At 47.2% G+C, this 15,459-nt stretch overlaps 1 long non-coding RNA gene across 13 annotated transcripts in view; it reads right to left on the reverse strand.

Annotated features, from left to right (window-relative positions):
- Positions 1–15,459, reverse strand: part of LOC147355519 (uncharacterized) — a 171,098-nt gene that overhangs the window by 145,303 nt on the left and 10,336 nt on the right. For 3 of the 13 annotated variants that reach the window (XR_015144004.1, XR_015144003.1, XR_015143999.1), the window contains one exon: positions 11,263–11,532. The exons of the other annotated variants lie outside the window; for them this stretch is intronic. This is a non-coding gene — a long non-coding RNA (uncharacterized LOC147355519). Of the gene's footprint in view, positions 1–11,262; positions 11,533–15,459 lie in introns of those variants that run through there. 13 annotated transcript variants of the gene reach the window in all.

Here is a 15,459-nt window from a genome sequence, read left to right on the forward strand (position 1 = left end):
CCTTCCCTGGTGACTCGGTGGTAAGGAACCCGCTGGCCAATGCGGGAGACACAGGTTCAATCCCTGGTTTAAGAACAGCCCGCAACTAAATGCATAACTATTGAGTCTGTGCTCCGTAGAGCCCAGGAGTCGCAACTACTCAGTCCACATGGCACAACTAGTGAAGCCCACACGGCCTAGAGACCGTGCTCGGCAACAAGAGGGGTCACCGCAATGAGGAGCCCTCGCACCGCAACCAGAGAAATGCTCACACAGTAACAAAGACCCAGCACAGCCAAAATGAAAATAAATAAATGTTTAAATTATTTTAAAGTAGTAAAAAAAAAAAAGACCTGGAAATGGCAGAAGGATCGTAATCTGGAGTCCTCTGGATGGAAACAGGGTTGGTATGGGTGACAAGGATTTAGGAAAGAGGTTCAAGACCAAGCCATGAAATGGGTGCAAAGAAGGGAGCTTGATCATTGCCCATGTAAATGATTTTTTTCCCCCCTCCAGAAGATTAAAAGGGCTATTTGTTTTTAGAAGTCTCAACTGGGCCTATTGGTTCATTTCACATATCAGTCTGCAGCGTGTTCCCCTCCGCAGGGCTGCCCCGGAGAACACAAAGGCAGGAAATTCAACACAGGCCCGGTGACATCTCTGTTTGGGGTGTGTGTGTGTGTGTGTGTGTGTGTTTGTACAGAAGCTGAGAACAGTGTGTTGTCCTCAATCTGATCATTGCCTTGCAGAGTTGTTGTTTCTGCAGCTTTAGAAACAGATGGGGGATTCCGTAAGAATCCTTTAAATAAAGCTGCTCATAAACCGTCCACTGCAGGGTTTGGGAAGGAGATGAAACCTGTCCCATTTGGATTTTTTTCCCCCTAAGACAGTCTTCTCTGATTCTCCAAATGTGTTCACTTAATATGTTTCCCCATCAACACATATACTTTTTGATTCAGATGTGAAAATACATAGAGAAAAGCACATATGTCATAAGTGTACCCAGCATCTAGATTAAAAAAAAAATCCCCAGAAGTCTCCGTGGTGTTCTTTTCCAGTCTCTGTTTCCCACTCCTCAAAGGGCAACCACTACCCTGTTTAGCAGTGCCTGGTTTCTGCACCCTGTTGAAGTGGAATCCCACAGTCTCACACTTGAACCTGGCTTCTTTGGTTGAAAAAGAAGTGAGGTGCGTCCCTGCTTCTCTGTGTATCTGTAGATCAATGAGTTTCAACCAGGCAGTGTTATGCCTCCAGGGGATTTGGGGCTGTGGACGTTCTTGGTTGTCAGCACTGGGGTGCAGCTAGCAGACCTGAGTCAGGGATGCTGCTGAGCACCCTACAATACACAGGACAGTCCCCCACATCAGAGGATCATCTGGCCCAGAAGGCCAACGGGGATGAGGTTAAAACCTCCAGTCTAGATCAATCACATTCAGGACTGTTCTTTGATTCCTCGGAAATACCAGTTTTAAAGCTTCCTGGATTTCACGCAGGCACAGCGGAGTTAGCCTAAACTAAACTCCAAGTTCAAAGCCTCGACTCAGAGGCAGACCTCTAGTTCTATGGCTAAGGTGGGGGCAGGGAGAGTTGTGAGGGACTGGGGGCAGAGACAGGAACTCAGCCCCATGTGTGTGTGCTCAGTCAGCTAAGTCACGTTCCACCCTTTGCGACACCATAAGCTGTAGCCCACCAGGCTCCTCTGTCCATGAGGATTCTCCAGGCAAGAATACTAGAGTGGGTTGCCATTTCCTCCTCCAGGGGATCTTCCCCACCCAGGGATAGAACCCGTGTCTTTTGTGTCTCCTGCATTGCAGGTGGATTCTTTATACCACTGAGCCACCTAAGAAGCCCCCATGATGCCTTAACATTGCCTACTGACAAATTCAACCTTAGAAGGTCTTCTCAAGTCATCCGTGCTTCTTTGGCAAGCTGGGGAAGGAAATGACAGAAGCGTTCTGACGAACGGAGTCCCGTGGCGGCACATAGACATAAACAGACAGCCGCACAAGTGCAAACATATACCCACCACGGCTCTGAACACACACACACACACACACACACACACACACACAACTCAACAACAGGTCCACCCTCAGAGAAAAAAAGACTGAAGTTGTTTTTAAAGACACCCCTTTCCAAGTCCAACTGCTTAAAGAAATAGTTGGGGAGTAAGCTGGGGGAAGGGAGATAAACTGGAAAATTGGGATTGATATACACACACTACCCTAAATAAAATAGTAACTAAGAAGGACCTACTGTGTAGCCCAGGGACCTCTGCTAAATACTCTGTGATGGTCTATATGAAAAAAGAATCTAAAAAAGAGTGGATATATGTATAACTGATCCACTTTGCTGTACACCTGAAACTAACACATTATAAATCAATTATACCCAAAAAAACTTGAAAAAAAAAAAAAAGATGACTGCATTCAAGGAAACCTAGTCAAGACAGGGACCTCATCTGCCTATCCCAGGGGCCTCAGCTGGGTTTCTCAGCCCCAGCCCTGCTGTTGTTTTGAACTGGATAATTCCTTGGTTCAGAAACTGTCATAAGCATTTCAAGATGGTTTTGGCCTCTACAAACTAGAGGCACCCCACCTCATAGTGTGTCTAGATATTGTCCCACGGCCGGTGGGGACATTGCCCCCAGTTGAGAATCCCTGATGTAGCCCAGTGCTGGACTCACAGAAGCAGCCCCAAAGGAAGTGTTTGTTGATTGAACAAGTGAACCACTTCTACTCTTTCCTGAAAATAAGTGAAAGCGCGTGGAAATTCAGCCAACCTCTGCTCTTCGAAAACCACGTGTGTGTGTGCGTATATGTGTTTGCCTACTGCGTTTTTGTTGTTTTTTAAGTTTTTTTTTTAATTTGGACCATTTTTAAAGTCTTGAATTTGTTACACTATTGCTTCTCAGAAAACAACAAAGTTCTGCAATGTAATTATCCTTCAATTAAAAAATTAATTAATTAAAACATGTTTTAAAATAAAAAAAGAAGAAAGCTGGAAAAAAAAAAAAAAAACACTGCTTCTGTTTTATCTTTTGGTTTTTTGGCCCTGAGGCATGTGGGATCCTAGCTCTCAGACCAGGGATCCAACCTGTGCCCTTTGCTTTGGAAGGCAAAGTCTTCACCACTGGACCACCAGGGAGGTCCCTACCTACAGTTAAAAACAGAAACACAGACTTCCCGGGTGGTCCAATAGTTGGCACTTTCACCGCAAGGGACGCCGGTTCGATCCCTGACTGGGGACTCAACAACAAACAAAACAGAGATGGCCCAGGGCTCCATCCTAGGCCAGGGACACCTGGTCTCCGAGGTTCAGGCTTGGGCGGGATAACGAGGGTCCTGCTGGGGTGGGGGTCCTCATTGCCATCACGACAGCCCTTGAAGGAGGGGTCCCCAGGGAGATGCTTACGCCACATGTGGTCTGTTGTTTGACAGGGACATTTAAGCACTTTTCCGGACCCTGATTGGGTTTTAATTGTGTTTGGAATATTGCACTTCCACACACACCAGCTGAATTCAGAATTGTTTTCACATTTCCCTTCTCTTTTCTCTGGCTTGTCTGCGGAGCTGCAGTTGGTTGTGAAGGGCGGGGGGGTGGTGGGCGGAGTAGAGAGGAGTGATCTGCATCAGAAAGTGTATCTGTGGAATTTTCCACACGTTAACCCATTGGAGGCTTCCTTTAAGCTCTGAATTTCCCAGGATCCATGGGTGTGTGACGAGGCTGGGACGTGGGGCTTCTGGTAGACTTAGGTGTAGGCTAAGATGTCTACTGTCTGCAAGGAGAAGACAGTAATTCAAGATTATACATTCATTCAGCGAACACTCCAAATACCCAGCACTGAGTATAAAAGATAATAAAAGGGAGGGACGGGGTGGGGGGAAGATAATAAAAGATGTTTCTCATCTTCAAGTAGCAAGAGAAAGGGTAACAGCTCATTCATCATTTATTAAGTGCCAGGCATGTTTTCTTCCAATTTGTAAATATTCACTTGAAGAACGTTCAAAATAACCCTCCAAGGTAGGTCCTATTATTCCTCCCAACTTACAAGTGAGGAAACTGAGGCTCCAAAAGATTCAGTGTGTGCGCGTGTGTGTGTGTGTGTGCACGCGCGCGCGTGCCATTTTTAAAGTCTTTACTGAATTTGTTACAGTACTGCTTCTGTTTATGGTTTGGTTATTTTGACTCCGAGGCATGTGTGATCTTAGCTCCCAGACCAGAAATTAAACCTGCACCCCATGCATTAGAAGCCAAAGTCTCAACCACTGGATCATCAGGAAGTCCCCAAAAGGACATGATTCTGAAGCGACAGAGCCAGGACTTAAAGTCAAGTGGAGTCTAGCAAAGATTCTCAACCAGGGGCAATGTGGGCCCCCAAGGTACATTGGTGGGTGGAGGCAGGGGAGGCTTCCCAGGTACTGCAATGGTAAAGAATCCACCTGCCAATGCAGGAGACACAAGAGACACAGGTTTAATCCCTGGGTCAAAAAGATCCCCTGGAGTAGGAAATGGCAACCCGCTCCAGTGTTCTTGCCTGGAAAGTTCCATGGACAGAGAAGCCTAGCAGGCTACAGTCCATGGGGTTGCAAAGAGTCGGACACAACTGAGCACACATGTACACGCAAACACACAAGGCACCAGCTGGTGTGTTCAGTGCAACAGCCTCCAGCCTCCAGCAAGGAGTCAGTTTCTCCCTCAGTAAACAGCTTAGGTCGTACTGAACCTCAGCTGTTAATGATCTCTTAACCAGAAATGGAAGGACTGATGCTGAAGCTGAAGCTTCAATGCTTCTGCCACCTGATGCCAAGAGCATCAATGGAAAAGACCCTGATGCTGGGAAAGATTGAGGGCAAGAGAAGAAGGGGGAGACAGAGGGCGAGCTGATTGGATGGCATCATTGATGCAATGGACATGAGTTTGAGCAACCTCCTGGAGATGGTGAAGGACAGGAAACCCTGGCATGCTGCAGTCCACGGGGTCACAAAGAGTCGGACACAACTTAGGGGCTGAACAGTGACAATGACAAACCAGAAATGATCTTATTTCTTCCTGTTACACCAATAAATTCATAATTTCATATGCAGTCCTCTGCATTTTCTCAATTCCATAACCGTCGGCTCCATCCTGGCCCTGCATCATATTTTTGTGTGCTACCTTGGACGGATCATCCGCTTCTCCTGGCCTCACTTTTCTGTCTGTAAAATTGTATTTAATTATATCTCCCTCCGGCACTCTTGGGCTTCCCAGGCGGCGCAGTGGTAAAGAAACCATCTGCCAATGCAGCAGATTCCAGAACCTCATTGTTCAATCCTTGGGTCGGGAAGATCTTCTGGTAAAGAATCCACCTACCAATGTAGGAGACCCCGGAGACTCAGGTTCAATCCTTGGGTCAGGAAGATCTCCTGGTAAAGAATCCACCTCCAATGCAGGAGACCCCAGAGACTCGGGTTCAATCCCCGGGTCGGGAAGATCTCCTGGAAAAAGACATGACAGCCCACTCCAGTATTCTGGCCTGAAAATCCCGTGGACAGAGGAGCCTGGCGGGCTACAGTTCATGGGGTTTCAAAAGCACAGCACAATGCACTGATATCAGAACACTATATCAAGTGACCATTGCAAGGATTAAGTTAGCTGCTGCTGCTGCTGCTGCTGCTGCTGCTAAGTCGCTTCAGTCGTGTCTGACTCTGTGCGACCCCAGAGATGGCAGCCCACCAGGCTCCGCCATCCCCGGGATTCTCCAGGCAAGAACACTGGAGTGGGTTGCCATTTCCTTCTCCAGTGCATGAAAGTGAAAAGTGAAAGTGAAGTCACTCAGTCGTGTCCAACTCCCCTCGACCCCATGGACTGCAGCCCACCAGGCTTCTCCGTCCATGGGATCTTCCAGGCAAGAGCACTAGAGTGGGTTGCCAGCTAGTAGATGGCAGATGCCCTCCCTCAGGTCATAGCACACAATACCCTCGCCAAGGATGCTAATTCTCCTTTTTATACTTTTGTCTTTATGACCTCATTTCTTCCCCCAACTCCCACCCTTGCCCCCAGTTTTATTTGACAAATAAACCTGGGAGGATAGGTTCCTCTAGCTATTTCCATCCTGTCTAGACCATGGCTTCACTTTGGTAAACAAAATCATGAAGCAATCCTCATGGATCCAGATCTGGCTGAGCTGCAGAGTCACAGAAAACCTGATCACAGACTCTCCAAACAACGTTATATTTCACCTAAGCATCTTTTGGGTTGCAGAGTAAAATAAAATAAAATAAAATCCTCCCAAGAGAAAATGGAGTGTGTTCCACCTCAGTGGTATTCCATGAAGCAGAATTCTCAAAGACGCAGGATCTTTTTTGTTATTGTTTATTTATTTTATTCGTTTATTTTGGGCTGCTGTGGGTCTTCGATGCTACAAGCAGGTTTTCTCTAGTTGAGGCATGAGAGGGCTACTCTCTCGTTATGGTGCCTGGGCTTCTCATAGCAGTGGTTTCTCCTGTTGCAGCACTCGGGCTTCACTAGTCACAACACACAAGACTAGCAGCCCCGCAGCTTGTGGAATCTTCCCAAAGCAGAGATCAAATCCATGTCACTTGCACAGGCAGGTGAATACTTAATCTCTGGACCACCAGGGAAGTCCAAGGACGCAGGATCTCAATGCCATAGAACATCTCCTCTTGGGAAAAGTATCCCAAATTAAGAATCAAGCACAGGCCACTGAAGAGATGCCCCCTGGAAAAATCTCACTCAGGCCATTCTTCATCAGCTCTGATTCTATCACGTCTGTGGAATCACTATGATTTACAAAGACGCCCCACTGTCCTCCCCCTTTTTGGATTTCACAAGCACGAATTACGCCAAGTGCCTCAGCTAGAGGCTGGGAATTCAGAGAAGGAATCCCTGGCCCCAGAACTGCAGAGCACTGAATCCATCTTCACCCAAGCAAGTCTTTCCAACAACCCAGCACTTAACAGACTAGAGAGCATCTTGCTAACACAGGCAAAGTTGAGTGAAAAGCCAAGTCCAGCCAGTGCTGTTTTACTCGCTAAGTCATGTCCAACTCTTTTGTGACACCAAGGACTAGCCCGCCAGGCTCTCTGTCAATGGGATTTCCCAGGCAAGAATACTAGAGTGGGTTGCCATTTCTTCCTCCGGGGGATCTTCCCAATCCAGGGATCGAACCCGGGTCTCTTGCAGCTCCTGCATTGCAGGCAGAGTCTTTACCACTGAGCCACCTGGGAAACCCCAGTTCAGTATGGGGGAGTCTAAATGTGTCTCCCAACCAAGAGGCCAGACAAAAATGAGAAGAGTTGGGAGCAGGGACTGGAGGTGGTAAGAAGCAGGTGAGATGCAGGAAGTCAGAGTAAATGGGTTGGGGGTGGTTAAGTGGAGGCAATATCCCCAAACAAGGCTATTCCTAACAGGCTCCTCCCTTCCTGCCTTTTACACGTGCATGCTCAGTTTAAAAAAGAAAAGATTCGCCTTTCTGGCTTCTTGGTAGTCCATGGGGCACAGTTTGGGTTAGAAATTGTAAACAGAGGTCTGCCAGGAGGATTTGAGGGAGTTTCAATTTCTCATCAAGGAGAAAGGCTCAAGAAGAAAGCTTTCTGACGCCATCCCTGTCTCCTTCCTGTCTGGATGCAGATGTGATGCCTGGAGCTGAGGCAGCCATAATTGAACATGAAGAAGACAGGCTCAAGCAAAAAGGCCAAATGCTAAAGATGGTGGACTGATAAAAGGCAAAACCAGATCCTGACAATCTCATAAGGCAGGCCACCTCTGAACTATTCACATATGAGGAAACCAACAACAACAAACACCCTCTCCTTGTTTAAAGGACTGTTAGTCAGGATTTCTGCAACCAAAGGTCATCTTGGGGATTCAAATTTCTTTCTTGCTGTATAAGGCTGTGGGTGCGGTACACCTTTGTTTAATGGGCTGTGAGTGGGACATATATTCCACCTGATAAAGTGTTTACAACACAGCAACTAATCTTTGAGAAGAGGTCTTTGTGAACAACTAGAAATAATCTAACTGCTCAGTGGCAGGGATTGTCATTGTTCAGCCACTAAGTCATGTCCAACTATTTGCGACCCCATGGACTGCAGCACACCAGGCTTCCCTGTCCTTCACTATCTCCCTGAGTTTGCTCAAACTCATGTCCACTGAGTCGGTGATGCCATCCAACCATCTCATCCTCTGTCACCCCCTTCCCCTCCTGTCTTCAATCTTTCCCAGCATCAGGGTCTTTTCCATTGAGTCAGCTCTTCGCATCAGGTGGCCAAAGTATTGGAGCTTCAGCTTCAGCATTAGTCCTTCCAAAGAATATTCAAGGTTGATTTCCTTCCCATTGACTGGTTTGATTTCCTTACAGTCCAAGGGACTCTCATGAGTTTCTTCTCCAGCACCACAATTCAAAAGCATCAATTCTTCAGCACTCAGCCTTCTTTATATATTAGCTAAACCTTGGTGCATCTTTATAAAGGAACACAATTCTACCCCTAAGAAATAATGGTGTAGAGACAAATTCATTGGCAGGGAGAAGTGAATTCTATGTTAAGATTTTTTTTGTAATTGTACCAAATAGCACTTTTTTTTTTTTGGCTGTACTGGGAAACTGGTGGGATCTTAGTTCCCAAACCAGGGATCAAACCATAGTCCCCAGCAGTGGAAGTGAATAATCCTAACCACTGGACCACCAGGGAATTCCCTATGTTAAGAATTTTTAAAGCAGTTATCAAACAATATGGGGAAAAGTATCTAGAAAGATATTCACCTGAAGGTAGATAGTGGTTACAATGTGAGCTTTTGTTGGTAGTGGTTTTGTTCTTTTCCATATTACTTGAATATTTTACAATAGGTATATATAATTTTTGTGAATAAAAGCTGTCGTTAGCAACATATGCAATCTCTTTATTTTCATTTAGAATTCATATACCATATCCAGGAGACTGGAAAGATATATGGTAATATATGAATACTAAGCCCCATGGGGTGGGATTACAGGTAATTTTTTTTCCTTATCTGTCTTTTCTACTTTTTTCCAGTAATGAATATATATTACTTGCTTAATTTTTCAAGTTTTGTTTTTGAAAAGCTGCTCCTCTCATTATCTTTGCCAAAGCCTCCAAACCTCCTCTTGGGAAATATTTTAATCCAATCAAGATCTTCTGGTCCCAACAACAAACTCAAGGACTGGCGTCCTGTGATTTTAAATAACAAGGAGGATGTAAAATTAGGAGACAGTGGAGTCCTCAATTCCTGGTCATCGTCAACTCTCCAAAGCTGGAAGCCTCAAGAACTCCCTGAATTGCTTAATCCAACCCGTTGGTATTGCATTTAAAACCCCAAAGCAAAAGACACAGGGTGATAAGAGGGAAATCCCACCTCCTGATACCAGAGATAAGAAACTCTCCATCCCTTCTCCTCGGAGATAAATCATGCTGACCCACTCTCCACGGATCTCCTCTTGGAAGAAGGATCATAAAAATATGGCAGGCCAAAGCATTTGGGCAAGTTTGATGGAATGACAGAATGTCGGGAAAATATATGATCAATTGAGCAGAGGTGGCTGTCAGTTTGGGGGCTCTCTGGAGTTCAAGCATGCCCATAAAAGAACTCAATATCCCAACGACTCCCCCGGGGAGAAAGAGATCTCCCTTCAGATCCAGCCTGTCACCTAACATCGGTGAGCCGGCGTCCCCCGGGGGAGCCGGGACTGGTTTTATCTGCGCCTGAAAGAGCCAGAAATGGAAGAAAGGAAAGCCAGAGGGGTAGACAGAGGGGTCTTCTTAAATGATTTAAGGCTCCAGATCGTCCCCTCCCACCCAAGTCCCTTTGGTGCTGTAGGGGTCCCAGAAAAGTCAGCCCACAGAAGAGTAACAATGGAAAACAAGATTCCCCAGGCCTGAGGTGGGAAGGAAGACAGAGGGCCCAGTTGCCGCTGTCTCACAGGACTCACGCACAGGGCCCCCAACATGCGTGACCTCGGGTTCACATCAGCATTGCTGATCAAAAGAGGCAGCTCACTGCGTCCTGCCCAGATTTCCCCATCCCGGGAGGATTCAAAGTCACTGGGCTTCGCGGCTGGTGTGGATTCCATTAACCCGGAGGTTGGCGCTACGGAGACTTCTCCAACAGTTGAGCATCAAACGTAATGAATCATGAGAAACCAAGAGCTTGGGCCAGCCCAGTGACCTTTAAAGCAAGATAATACTACTCAAAGGGAACATAGCTGTAGCACCATGAAGATGAATGGGATGGGTTGCATGCACCCTTCAATTTCCAGAGCAGACAACAGTCTGCGGTGATCTGGAGATGGGAGTCCCTTCATCCCTTCCCCTGCTTCCTCCAGCCTCCAGCTTCCTCACTGGGCCAAGCACACTTCTTTCTCAGATGAACAGGGTGGATGATGCTACATGACAAAGAGCATGCTCAGGGCTCAGTTGCTCAGTTGTGTCCAAATCTTTTTTGACCCCGTGGACTATAGCCCACCAGACTCATCTGTCCATGGGACTTCCGAGGCAAGAATAGTGGAGCGGATTGTCACTTCCTCCTCCAAGAGATCTTCCAGACCCAGGGATCGAACCCACATCTCCTGCATTCGCAAGCAGATTCTTTACTCCTGAGCCACCTGCGAAGCCCCACATGAGATGCAATTTCTTAAGAGAGCATTTTGCATAAGGAGACCCTTGTATGTCCCATGGTTTACAGCATCAAAGCCAATGTAGGTCTTGGTTTCCTGCCCAAAGAAGTATCAATACACCCTCCTCAGAATCCACCAGGGTTCTGAAACATACTAGATCATCTAAAAGATTGTGTATGTGTGTGTGTGTGTGTGTGTGTGTACACGCACATTCACCCCTTTATTTTTTCCATTCTTCAACTTCTGCATTGCCCCAAGTTTTGCATAGAAATAGATACAGGGTATTTCCAAGATCTAGACCAAATCCTGACTTCAAGAAATCAGATCAATTTCAGGCAGTGCCTGGGTTCAACAAGAGGCCAGTCTACCCAGAAACGTAAACCAATTCCAGTCAGGGCTAGGTGAATACTCAGCAGACAGACGTATTGGCCCCACATAGGCTCAGCTCAGATGCACACACTGGAACATGCACCGCACACTCACACACACACGGGCGCATGCACACACATCCATACACACACTCATTTTGGGCCCGGCTGTCATAAAACTTAAGACACTTATATGGGGGTGAGAGGTCAGGAGGGGAGAAACATTATTTTCTGTTATTAATTACACCTTATCCATTCTACATGTGCTGCACTCGTCTTAGATAAAGTTACAGTTCTATTTTATTAGGAAGCCTCCGGGATCATGTAAAGGGGGATTTTGGATTGAGACAAAGGAAATCGCAGGATGGGGTGCAAGGAGCAGGGGGGTGGGCAGGGGGAACTCATTTGTTCTGCTCCTCTGAAGCCCAGCCAGTCTTCTCCTAGGCCATTTTCAGGACTGAATCTGCACATTCTTGAAATAGCTCGCTCTGCAAATGCCAAGTGAACCTGGTCGCCAAATCAACGCAGTCGTTCATCGGGACTATAGGTTTCCTGGAGGGAAGGACAGGAGGTGAGAGAGAGAGAGGATGGTGAACCAGCTACTGCTCGGTTCAAAGAGAGACGTGAGGCCAGCTAAGTGGGGGGAACTTGGAAGTTCAAGTCCATATCCGAGTCACCCGTGCACGACCCAGCAATGGGCAGCCACTGGAGAGAATGCCCTCTTTGCTGGAAATTCCCACCAGTGAGAATAAAGGGTGGAGATGGAGTGCCGGTGGGTTAGGCAGATGGAGGGCCTTGGGGTTCAACAGGAGGAATCTCTGGGCCTCTTCACCCTTGGAGGACAATCAGAGAAGAAGACCCAATTGTCTACCATGAGAAAGAATAAATGGAGACTCCCCAGGGGGCACAGAGGAGATAAAATGACAGCACGAAAAACAGACTATCTCATTTCCAAGAAGCAGCCAGAAAAGATCCAGGAGGACAAAACCTGGATTTAAATCCTGGGCCAACTCTTTCCCTGGGCAAGCTATCCGTTCTCCCTGAACCTCAGTTTCCCCCATTTGAAAACTAGGAGAAATCACATCAATAATAACGCAGATCACACTGCTGTCAGTAACAGCAGCCACAACATTAAAAGGGCTGTGACCGTCATCAGAGGAGTCCGCCCTTCCTAAGGCACTTACTGCAACATAATGGGAAGCGCACCAGAGCCATAAATCACTGTGCAGATATAATTTATTGTTATTAATATGATCTGCCCTGTCTTTCTCCAGCTCCCCCCCCATCCCCACCCCCGGGGCTGCCAGGAGAGTCTGTGCTCTGTCATCATGCACTTGAAGACAGCTTGTTTTGTCCCTTCTCCCCTCTTGTTTCTAATCACAATGTTCTAATTCTCCAGCTGAGGTTGAATTCAATTCTCGGCCAGAGTTAGATGCCATATATTACCCCCTGTCTGGGCAGCAATCTGGCTTCTGTCTCCTGGAGCCGCCGTGGGCCCCGTGCTTCCTAGGCACTGGGCCCTGGGCTCAGATGAGCACGGGAGATGGTTTACAGCCCATGGCTATGCAGCGAGACTTCTTTCTAGGATCCCCCTTTTACACAGCAGAAGACTAAGTCTCAGGAAAAGACTGAAACGGAAGCTCCAAGACTTGGGCCACCTGATTCAAAGAGCTAACTCATCGGAAAAGACCCTGATGCCGGGAAAGACTGAAAGCAGGAGGAGAAGGCGACAGAAGATGAGACGACTGGATGGCATCACCGTCTCAATGGACATGAGTCTGAGCAAACTCAGGGAGATAGTGAAGGATAAGGAAGCCTGGCGTGCTGCAGCCCATGGGGTCACAAAGAATTGGACACAGCTTAGTGACTGAACAACTATAGGAAAGACAGCTTGATTTAATCCCAAGAGTGTCTCACTCCAAAACAGCACATCTTTCTGCCTCCTGAACACTTAACAAACAAAACACTGGGGTTTTGTTTGTCTGTTTTGGTTGGCAGGATTTTAGTTCCTGGACCAGGGATTGAACCCAGGCCCCAGCAGTGAAAGCACCAAGTCCTAATCACTGGCCACCAGGGAATCCCCTTTCACCATATTCTTCTTCTTCCTCTTCTTCCCCTTCTCCTTCTGTTTTCCCTCCTGAATACTTAACATCACTCCACTGAGTCTTCAGACAACTGGGGATCCCCGCCTGTTACTAGAATGTCCATTTCACACACAAGGGAACTGAGACTCAAGAATGAACGGGGGTCCCTTAGAAGAACAGACCCTGCTGTCCCAAGTTGAGGGAAGCATTCAGAAACCCCCAATTCTGATTTCAAGGAACAAGCCAGAGGACGAGGAAGAGGGGCAGGGAGGAGGCAGCCTGCGGTTGAACGGCTCTATCTGCCCATCAGAATGTTTCCTGGGGGTCCCGCCAGGAATTCAGGCCTGTGGGCCCCACTGGGAGTCCTGCCAATGAAGCCAGGCCCTGGACGCCTTTGATCCTTCCCCTCTGTCCATCCCTCCCCTGATGTAATCCTGCCTCACAGCCCTGAGGTCTAATTTGTGATATCCCAGCGGTGGCCCCCAGGGCACCAGGCAAGTAGGGGACTTTGAAGGCCTGGCAATGCTGATAGGGAATTCCATGTTCTGGGAGAGAAAAGAGAATCAGGATCAGTCACCTACTAGTCCAAGATATGACAATTCAAGTATCACATCTGCCTACTCATTAGCTCTCTGTATATTCCGTCTTTTTCCTTGTAAAAGGAAACCTGTGTCTTCGGGTTTCTGTTTCTCTTTGCAGGTACAACCGGGTATTTCTGACCCTCTCCTGGCTCCTTTCCCCTGTATTATCTGTGTGGGGTTAATTCTCTCTGTCTCTCTCTCCTTTTTTTCCCTCTCCTTTCCTCTCTGTCCTTCTTTCTCCTGTGTTTCTTTCTCTCTGTGTCTGGGTGTGTCTCTCTCATCTCCTTCTGTCTTTGCACTCTTTCCACCTCTGCCTCTTCTTCTCCCCCTGTGATCTATCTGCCCCCTTCGATGTCTCCCAGGAAAGCCCAGTTACTCTACAAAACCATTTAGCAGAGGAAACAGCAGCAGTCAAGGAAACAAGGCTCAGGCAGGGAAGATTCACCCTAACTCAGAGCCACAGTGGATGGGTGAACCTGTCCAAAGCCTCAGTCCCCTTCTGTCCATCACTAAGGACGAGACTGGCATCACAGAAGACCCAGGTCACTTCAAGTATCTGAACGTGGTATTAGGAGAGAAAAATACTGCTGATGGGGAGATTCCCGGGAGGTTTGCTATGTGGGGGGTGAAGAGCCTCCACTCTCCCTGAGAACCTTCCAGACACGCTAATCAATTTCCAGTTCACTCTTCCAACATTACTGGGGGCTGCCAAGCCCACACTCACAGATTGATCTCCATTGCCAGGTTTCCCACCAGTTATCACAGCCAAAACTGTCCCCTTGGTGAAATCTTGGAGCGCGTCTACATTTTGAAACTCTGTGAACCAAACGAATGCACACACACGATGCACCAGGGTCTTCCGGCCACAGCCCCGTCCCTGCCTTCAACACACACCATTTAACCTATCAAGCCTCTGCATTTATTGAGCTATTTCATTAACCTTCTTTCATCTAAACTTCTCAACAGATCAGTGACTAGGATTCATCCTCTTTCTATAAACTGAGATGTCAGAAAACTGGGATTCGGACAAACACAGTGATTTGTCCAAGGTGACACAGCCTTGTGTCACCAAGGTAAGCATCTCTTTTCACATGTAGGAAAGACAACTGGAAATTCACCTGAGCTTTGTTTTTGCTTTTTTTTTCCCCTGACCCCTCCACTCACGGACCAATCACCTCAGAGCTGGATTTTGCTTCCAGGCCAAACATACTGGGTTATTTAGCTTTCAGAACCTATACCAGTGCAAAAACATAATTTCTCTTCTCTAGAAAACTACTTCTCTTTTATTTTGGCTTGGGAAATGCTGTTTTCTCCTTCATTTAGGGGCAGGAGACATTCCGGATATTTAACTTTTGGAAGGCAAATTTGGTATACGGATTGTTTTCTGCCTTATTAAACTTTTCAGAAACTGTATCTCTCTTAAACAGCCTGTGGGGGCTCAGCTGCCACCCCGTCTCCACCCCCCCACCCCCCAAGGACCCTCTGCATCAGCCCACACGTTCCAGCATCCCATCTGCCAGAGGCCGAAGCCAAAACACATCCCAGGGAAAAAGCCGGAGAGGAAGGGGCGAGGCGGAGAGAGAGATGTCTAATCATCGCCCAACCTTTGAAAAGTATCCTGAGCAAATCGAGTTTGTCTAAGACTCATCCAGCATTTAACATTTAATGGGAGCTGATCCGTTCAACATACCACATGCCGCGGGTAAATGGATCCTTCCCCTTTAAGGGTCTGTTGACGTTAGGTGAAGGAGAAAAACAGTTGTTATGATTCAGAAACTCAGGATGAACCCAATTAATCAATGCTGAGATGATTT

Source organism: Bos grunniens, chromosome 17, assembly GCF_055505025.1.
Source record: "Bos grunniens cultivar Pamir isolate PY7600 chromosome 17, Bosgru_T2T1.0, whole genome shotgun sequence".
NCBI classification, from domain to species: domain Eukaryota; kingdom Metazoa; phylum Chordata; class Mammalia; order Artiodactyla; family Bovidae; genus Bos; species Bos grunniens.